This window comes from Schistocerca serialis, chromosome 6 (genome assembly GCF_023864345.2).
Source record: "Schistocerca serialis cubense isolate TAMUIC-IGC-003099 chromosome 6, iqSchSeri2.2, whole genome shotgun sequence".
Taxonomy (NCBI): Eukaryota; Metazoa; Arthropoda; class Insecta; order Orthoptera; family Acrididae; genus Schistocerca; species Schistocerca serialis.
In genome coordinates, this window is record NC_064643.1 from 647,614,264 (window position 1) to 647,623,977 (window position 9,714).

A 9,714-nucleotide genomic window follows, 5' to 3' on the forward strand; every position below is an offset into this window, starting at 1 on the left:
ATCAGTAGGTGATGGAGCTTTTGTTGTATGAGTAAAGCTTAATTATTTTTACAGATTTTCAGCCTGCTGGTAAGTTAAAGGGTCAGCAACTTATGATACTATTTCAGTATGACAAACAGCCAAGTTGCAGAAATAGCTCTTTTTATTACTTGATGAATAGTTTCAGGTTTGTATTCATAACCCATGCTCAAATCATCCATCCAATCACAATAAATATTGCTCCACATAGCAAAAAATCATGACAATCGTACCCAAAGGAGTAGCCCTGTCACACTACATTTTTGGAGAAATGTAATTAACATGATTTTAACCACTATGTGAGGCACATATATTTTTATTACAGACACAGAATATATCAATGTCTTCAACAGAACCAATAAACAAATAAATGTCTGTATAAAATTGTCTATCATTGAAGATTATAATGTTTGGCTCTGGCAACTGGCCTAGTGCCTTTTCATTTGATTCAGTGATGACTCCCTCAACCATCTGGTCTTCTGAGCGCTGTTGGCAAGCGGGGTGCACTCAGCCCCTGTGAGGCAAACTGAGGAGCTACTTGATTGAGAAGTAGTGGCTCCAGTCTCGTAAACTGACATACAGTCGGGAGAGTGGTGTGCTGACCACATACCCCTCCATATCCGCATCCAGTGACGCCCGTGGGCTGAGGATGACATGGTGGCCGGTCTGTACTGTTGGGCCTTCCAAGGCCTGTTTGGATGGAGTTTTAGTTTATGACTCTCTCAGTTTGTCTGAAAACCTTTATGTGTGTCATTGCTGCTGAAAATTTGTGTGGCTTAAGAATGGTGTTAGTTTTATCTTATGTTTCTGCATCTGTTAATTCACGTTCAAGATCTGCAAAATCTTGCTAGATTCGTCGCACCCATTGTCCTCCAATCTTTTTCCCCAGATTTCTCACCAGTGGTTGCTGTATGGTCCTGTTTCATGTTGGAATAGAGTGCTGCAATTGTAACTGAGTTTTGGGAGTTACGATTTTATGATATTACATCTTACTATATACTGATAAACATTTCTTATTATTGATTAATAAAAGCCACTTCAGCTGTTTTATTACGCATTTATTATGTTATAACCAATTTTGTTCGTTGAACATCTTCAGGTTACTGCAGTTAAACAAAACAAGAAATTAGACTAAAGCTACAGCATCTTAATAAAATAGACAATTCAAACTTATACTAAGTCCTCACCAAGTTCTGCTAAATTCATGAAATAAGTGGTCTGGTTGTCATAGGTAATATTAAAGACTAAATCCAAAAACAGTGATCATAAACATTCTTCCAGTCATCTGGCAGGAGTGTGGCGAGGAGACACAGCATGCTGTGTACAGTAAACTGGCCAGGCAGGGCCACTCCATGACTGAGGTAGACATTTAAACATAGTATTTGGCCTCCATCGAGTACGATAGTCGGCTGTGTGATCCAAATTATTACAAGCAATGTTGTAACCACTTTTATTCAGTAGTCATGATCACTTTGTGTGATCACAATTATGGATTCTCCTAATGATGATGCAGCTTTGTGCAACCGTTAGTGTATGTTCTCTTCCATTGTAGCTAACTTAACACAGCTTTCTTGTAATGTTATTAAGAGCGTATGTTATCCACTAGTTTGGTTGCCTTAGCTATTTTACATTTTCATAGACATTGCATCCTTTATAACTACATTATTAATAACTTACGTTAGTTCTGTGAGATCATAATTATCATTCATGATGTATTTTACATTGTTGAATCACTGATTGGAAAAAGGAAGAAAGTCCAATCACCTCTGTGTAGAGGAAACTAAAAAAAAAACTTGTTAACACTTACAATATTGTTCCTAGAGTTTTGTGATCCATTACAAACTTGTAGAACTAGGTTATCTGTACACAGTGATGAGTCATTCCAGCCCATTCGATAAATATTTTTGAAGCTATCCTGTTTGGAAGTTGGTGGATATTCGTCCCTTTTCCAATAACTGATCCTCTCGTGGGGAGTTCGCAAAGAATGTCACAATGACATAGATTTACACAGCTATTTATTTTTATTTATGTTACTAACAATTTGAAAATATGGATATTTATTGAGTAAAATATCTGAAGAACAACAGTGCACTGTGATACATATAATTTTTTTTAATTAACAATGTTCTTTAACACTTTTTAATCTTCTTCATCAGATTGTACTATGTTGTCTTCTCCATCAGACTGGAAATCATTATTTCCTGTGGGCCACTAAAGAATGCTGTTAAAAAAACTCTTGATACTCTAATGGAATGTACTTAATTGATTTATTAAGATCTTGCAGCTTCTTCATATTTATAGGAATCTTATTGTTGTATGCTATTGTTCTGAGATAATCAAGTATTTGTTTTCCTTTAAAAAGCCTGTATGTATTGTGAAGCAGTCCATCTGTCCATTCCGAAAAAATGACATACCATGGATTCTGATGTTTATAGGTCAAATGCTGAAATTTAGCAAGCAAAAATCTTTCCTTTTCTTGACAATTTATGGCAATTGAAGTTTTTTTAAAGTGGTGTGGCCACCGTTCCTTAAAGTCAATAGTGTCTTTATGTTGAATAATCTTGACTTGAAACGAATCCAGTGTTTTTCTTAAATTCACTATCATTTCAATGTACTGTTTGACAGAGTAGATTCTACCTTCTTGTCGTATGCCTCTCTTGATTATGGCAAAATCCCCATCAAATGGGAGGAGGGAGTGGCCTCTTAACAGCAAAATAATGCTTAGTTATTTGAAATTTCACAGTCATTGCGAGATACATCAGGTACTGTACAACTGTGTTGTTTTTATTTTGCCCACCACAAGAATCACGGACACATGTTCTTTCACTGAGTCAGGTAGTCCACTTACGTAGTCACTGAGAAATGTGCACATTTCATTGGGACCTCGATTGCCTTGTCCTTTATGGTAGCAGTAGAACTGTGCTGTATTATCTTTGAGGTTATGGATTCCAAATAGAAAAAGCCACAGTTTTCGTACGTAGAACATTTCCTGTACAGGAACACAAGGAAGGGGAACATTTTGCATATGATCAAACACCAGACCGATTACATCATTCCTTTTGGCACACAGTTTTATCACCTCTTGTTGTTTTTGATAGAACTTAGAAGCTTGTCACTTGTGAACCATCAATTCTGCGACAGCCACTCGTTTTGAAACTTCATTCGTTAACGAAGATTTAGTTTTGGCTAGAAGCTCTTCACAGGCAGAACGTACATCTACTTGTGGGTGACCAAATCTATAGTGAAAATTTTCATTGAAGTATTTGTGGTAATGTTCATACTTCGTTGTCAATTCGGGGTTTTTATCACAAAACAAGTGATGCATCTTTTTCAAATTTAAGTTGGAATACAAATATACAATACTTTTGCCACTGTAGTGGGTTGGGAAAGATTGAATATGAGCATCAATCTTGTCAATGACATCAAATCCAACTGTATATCCCCTGTTAATATACTTTCCTCTACAGTCATCTGGAGACTGGCCATTAACAAGGAGCAATTTTAAGTGTACAACAACCTTATCACTCACAACATGCAGACTGCAAAATGCTTTGCGACATACCTGTGTCCTTTCAGTCTGTTTCATAACAAAGAATCTGTATGTACCTTTCTTCACAAATGTCAGATTCTCTTTTCTGCTCCTTCTCCTTTGTACAGGTGAATACTCTTATCAGTCCCATTAAATGCAGATCTTTCTGCCTTTTAGTTTAACCATCATACAATCTCCTAATTATTTCCATTTGATCCTCATCTTTGGAATGTTCAAAACACATTTTGGAACAACTGCAATAAAACAGAATGTTGGAGCAAGATACAATATACTTCACTTAAGTATTTATCACTAAATAGAAGACAAATATCACATGAAAACCTTTATATAAACTTGCTGCATGGTGGACCAGACCATTTTGCTGGCACAACTAATCCTTTTGAGGTTATGTATTCCTGTTCTAGTGATCTACACTATGTGATCAAAAGTATCAGGACACCTGGCTGAAAGTTACTTACAAGTTTGTGGTGCCCTCCATCGGTAATTCTGGAATTCAGTATGGCGTCGGCCCACCCTTAGCCTTGATGACAGCTTACACTCTTGCAGGTAGGTTTCTTGGGGAATGGGAGCCCATTCGTCACGGAGTGCTGCACTGAGGAGAGGTATCGATGGTGGTCGGTGAAGCCTGGCATGAATTCGGCAATCCAAAACATCCCAAAGGTGTTCTGTGGGATTCAGGTCAGGGCTTTGTGCAGGCCAGTCCATTGCAGGGATTTTATTGTCGTGTAACCACTCTGGCACAGGCCGTGCATTATGAACAGGTGCTCCATCGTGTTGAATGATGCAGTCGCCATCCCTGAATTGCTCTTCGACAATGGGAAGCAAGAAGGTGCTTAAAACATCAATGTAGGCCTGTGCTGTGATAATGCCACACAAAACAACAAGGGATGCAAGCCACCTCCATGAATTTTACTGTTGGTGCTACACACGCTGGCAGACAATGTTCACCGGGCATTCGCCATACCTACACCCTGCCACCGGATCGCCTCATTCTGTACCGTGATTCATCACTCCACATGTTTTTCCACTGTTCAGTCGTCCAATGTTTATGCTCCTTACACCAAGCGAAGCGTCGTTTGGCATTTACCGGCATGATGTGTGCCTTATGAGGAGCTGCTCGACCATGAAGTCCAAGTTTTCTCACCTCCCGCCTAACTGTCATAGTACTTGCAGTGGATTCTGATGCAGTTTGGAATTCCTTTGTGATGGTCTGGATAGATGTCTGCCTATTACACATTACGACCCTCTTTAACTGTCGGCAGTCTCTGTCAGTCAACAGACAAGGTCGGCCTCTACGCTTTTGTACTGTACATGTCCCTTCACATTTCCACTTCACTATCACATCAGAAACAGTGGACCTAGGGATGTTTAGGAGTGCGGATATCTCGTGTACAGCCATATGACACAAGTGACACCCAATCACCTGACCACATTCAAAGTCCGTGAGTTCCGTGGAGTGCCCCATTCTGCTTTCTCAGAGTGAGGTCGCCGATATGGAGTACCTGGCAGTAGGTGGCAGCAAAATGCACCTAATATGAAAAATGTCTGTTTTGAGGTGTGTCTGGATACTTTTGATCACATAGTGTAGCTTTCTTGCTTCTTTCTTTGACATAGTATCTACATTTCTTATACCTTTTCTTCTTCCATGCGCTTTTTCAATTTCAGAGTCATTTTCTCTCATTTTGCTAAGAGTCTACAAATAGCAACTTATGTAAATACACTGACAATAATGTGGGACGATAAAACTGAAACAATATGTTTAAATGCCACTTAATAGCATTGTTGTAACATTCTTTGTCTGACATCTGGTGATGCTGCTTACACTAGTGAGTGGTAAACAGAAGAATGTCTGGACCCTCTTCTCGATTCCAGTAATTACAAACCTTAAAAGGCTGTACTGTCCGTATTATTACTGGATTTTTCTTCCCATTTCCACCCATTGATGAGTGGACAGCTCCAAAATTAAATGTATATCTCAGCTTATTTTCGAAAAAAAATGGACTTTCTTCCTTTTTCCAATCAGTGATTCAATTAGTTTGCAACTGTGTCTATAATCATTCACATACTGTCGTAGCTGCCAAATGACGATATAGTTTGGTGTAAGCACTGTTCCCTGTTCCCTTGTTATCGTGCACAATTGTGTTGCTAACTTGCACAGTTGGGTTGCTAACTTTAGTTTGGTTCTACTTTACAATATTTGGATTCATTGTGCACAAGTTCAGTTCTGCTTTTCAGTATTTGGATTCATTGTGCAATCTTTAACATCAGTCCTGTGCTGAAGGTTTTGCCGTTTCTTATGGCAATTGTAATCACACAGTTGACTGTTACACTTGCTGGAACCCAAATGCTATGTTTATGTGTTTACCTCAGTCACGAAGCGGCCTCGTCTGGCAATTTTACTGTTCGCAGCATGTTGTGTCTGCTCTCCTTACTTCTGCCAGGCAGTTGGCAGAATGTTTATGATCAGTGTTTTTGGATGTGGTCATTGACATCACATATGACAACCAGACCACTTATGTCATGCTTTTAGCACAACTCAAACTGCTGTAGCTTTAGCTTAATTTCCTGTTTTGTTTATCTGCAGGTGACCTGAAGATTTTCAATGAACGAAACCGGTTGTAACACAATAAATGTGTAATAATAGAGCTGAGATGTTTTCCTTTTCAATTAATCATTAACATTATCAGATGTGGTGCTCAACAAGGTTATTTCTTATTATATGTTGACCAGGTTAAAAATTAGTTACTTTTTACTTTGATAGTTCTGTTTTTCCTTTCGTTTTCTCACTTAGTTTGAGCACAATGATTTCTACCAGGTATTTAAATTGCAGCACTGTGTTAGTTTTACGATCATTTCTGGATACTGCATTTATCCTCAGGGCCATAGCCATAACCTTAGTTTTTCTAGAATGACACATGTAATCCTATTTTTGTAGACTGCTGATCTGGGCATGAATTTCTTGCATATTGAGAGCTAAGAGAATTAAATCATGTGCAAACCCCAGGCAGTTTGATCTTATTCTCCAAGTTTTATTCAAGTGCTTCATCATTTCGCCAAATGTTCATGATGTAATCAAAAGCCACATTGAAGAAATTGTGGATAACCCATCATCTTGTCTGATGCTAGTCTTCATTGCGAAAGCTTCGACTCTTCTTCTCTTCACTAGGGAAAGTGTACTCACCAAAATTAGTCTTTTTTTTAAAATTTGGATTGAGTACAGTGTGGCCTGAGGATTTTTTTAGTATTGGTCTATGGATAATGTATTTTGTTGTAATCTGTGAATGAGAAAGAGAGCTGTTTATTTCTGTAATTTTTATATGCTATTATTATTATGTGCATTGAAGGCGGAGAGGGGGTAGAAAGGAAAAGAAAGGGAAGGTATTATTGTTATCAGCTGCATTGGGATTTTGTGCGGCATCAGCGCCGATGAGTGAAAATGCATGCCGAACCGAGATTTGAACCTGGGATCTCCTACTTACTAGGCAGTTGCATTAACCACTGTGTCACCTGGACAAGTGTTTATCACAACTGTGCAAACTGTTGTGACGTGCCTCTCGACAGACACCCACATTCCCACCTAGTGCCATCTATGTGTAGTCTGTCTGTGTTCTCCATGCTCACTGCTTATGCATTCACACTGAATGTGGTGGATCCTATGCCCATTGAGGCAAATCAGTTACATGAAAGTGTGGTGTCAGTTCTTTTGGGCATGTCTGAAAGGCTAGACACCACATATTCATATACTATTATTAATTACACTGGGCAACAAAAAAAGATTTTTTTTTAAAAAGTCTAGGGTTTTCCCGCTGAATTAGACTAATTTTGATGCCCTGAGTCCGAAAATGACCTTGGTTTTGTTCTATCAGGTCAGGATTTTTTGCTACAGAAATTTTTAAAAATCGATTTTTCGTAAAAAAACAAATTTCTTTGTATCATCTGCTGAGAAACCCCGGAAAATTTTTTCCGTTTTCCTCAAGAAATAAAAGTCAACGTATGCAAATTCATTAAGTTTTTATTTACTCCATCAAATTAAATAAGCATATTTATCATAATATTAGTATAACAATGAGCGTTACGTGACACAAAAGTTCAGAGTTCACGGCATGAATCGGCGTTTCTTCGATTCCCGTTTGTGAGCAGCTGCTGGGTTGTCTCTCTTCAGCATCCAGCAGTAGTCCACCATCATGACTGCGTCCCACCTCCCCCGGTACCTATCCTCCATTTGGCGCATGTCCTGATGGAACCTTTCTCCCTGCTCGTCGCTCATCGCCCCAAGGTTTTCAGGAAACTTCTCCATGTGTGAGTACAGGAAGTGCATCTTTATACTCATCAAACACCCGAGCTTTTGAAAGGCCTCTATCATGCTGCTGATGAGCCTGGCGTGGTTTGCTGCCTTCGTGTTCCCCAGGAAGTTGTTCACCACCTGCACAAACGATTTCCACGCGGCTCACTCTAACGTGTTCATGGAGTTTTCGAACTCTGTGTCCTTTATGAGCTGCCGTATCTGTGGCCCATCGAAAATGCCGGCCTTCAGCTTCTCAATGGTCAGTCGCGGAAAGGCTCGGCACAGGTAGTGGAAGCACCTCCCATCCTTGTCCAGAGCACGCGTGAACTGTTTCATTAACCCAAGCTTCATGTGTAGCGGTGGGATCAATATCTTCTCCCGGTCAACAAGAGGTTCGTTTATGATGTTTCTCGCACCAGGTACTAACTGCTCTCGTGGCGGCCACACTTTCCTTACATAGTGCTGGGCTCTGTCTCGACTGTCCCACATACATATAAAGCATGGGTATTTCGTGAACCCGGACTGCTGACCAAGTAGAAAGTTCACCATCTTGAAGTCGACGCAGATGGTCCATTGGTGCTGCTCATATTGGATTTTGTCGAGCACGTACTTCACTGCTTCATATTTCTCTACGAGAGTTGTGGAGTGAGCAAGAGGGATTGAGGCGAACTCGTTCCCGTTGTGGAGGAGCACACACTTCAAAGAGCGCTTGCAGCTGTCAATAAAGAGTCGCCAATCTCTCGTATCGTATGTAGGAGCCCCGAGTTTAACAAGAAGACCGGCGACATCTCGGCAGTACACTAGGTCTTCCTCCTGGCAGAAGTAGCCCATGTAGTCCTCATGCCTTCTACGAAAGAAAGTGATACGCGCGTCCTCGCCAAGTAGATTTTTCTCTTTGAGTCTGGAGGCCAACAGCTCGGATGAAGTCTTCGACAAGCTGAGATCCCGAACAAGATCATTAAGCTCACATTGTGAAAAGAGCTGCCGACCATCTTGTGCTTCACACTCCTCGTCTGCTATATATCCTCCCTCGTCTGCAGTGGTGGCCTCGTCGTCGATGTTAGGAAGCTCTGTGAACGCTGGTACAGGAATTTCTTCGCAGTGAGCAACTGGACGGCGTGCAGATGGAAGGTCGGGGTACTGTAGGCTGTGCCGATTCTTCCGGTTGATGCCAGTAGTATTGATGGCGCAGAAGTAACAATCTGATGCATGGTCCAAGGGCTCCCTCCAAACCATCGGAATCCCAAACTTCAGTGAAGTTTTCGTGCCCTTCGTCCACCGCCGGAGGTATTCCACGCACTTCTTGCAGGCCGTGTGCGGTGCCCAGGGCTTATCTTGGTCACCCAGCTTGACTTGAAAGTAAGCCTGGTAGGCGTTCTTCACAAATCCCGTGATGTTCTTCCTGTCCACTGAAAGCGTGTATTCTCCGCAGAGGTAGCAGAAAACGTCTGGATTATTCATGCATGAACGTCGCGCAGAAGCCATATCAATCTGAAATAGTAATAGAAATATGCAGTTGACTGTCAGACAATAAAAATTAGAATAAATTTTATACTATAGTAAGAAAAAAAGGCATCTATTGGAATGATTAACTGTTACAATCTTAAAGGCTTCTTTTGTTTTCATATGTCCTGAATAATCCCCTTAAAACCCCTAATATTAGCATATTGAAGCCTATAAAAAGGCTTACATTTCAGGGAAAAATGGTCATGTAGGCCTATGGCTGTATCTCAAAAAGTTGACCTGATAGAGCAAAATCAATGTGATATTCGGACTCAGAACACCAAAATTAGTCTAAATCAGCTGAGAAACCCATGACGTTTTTTTGGTTGTTGCCCAGTGTTATAGGCTGAGAATTTGA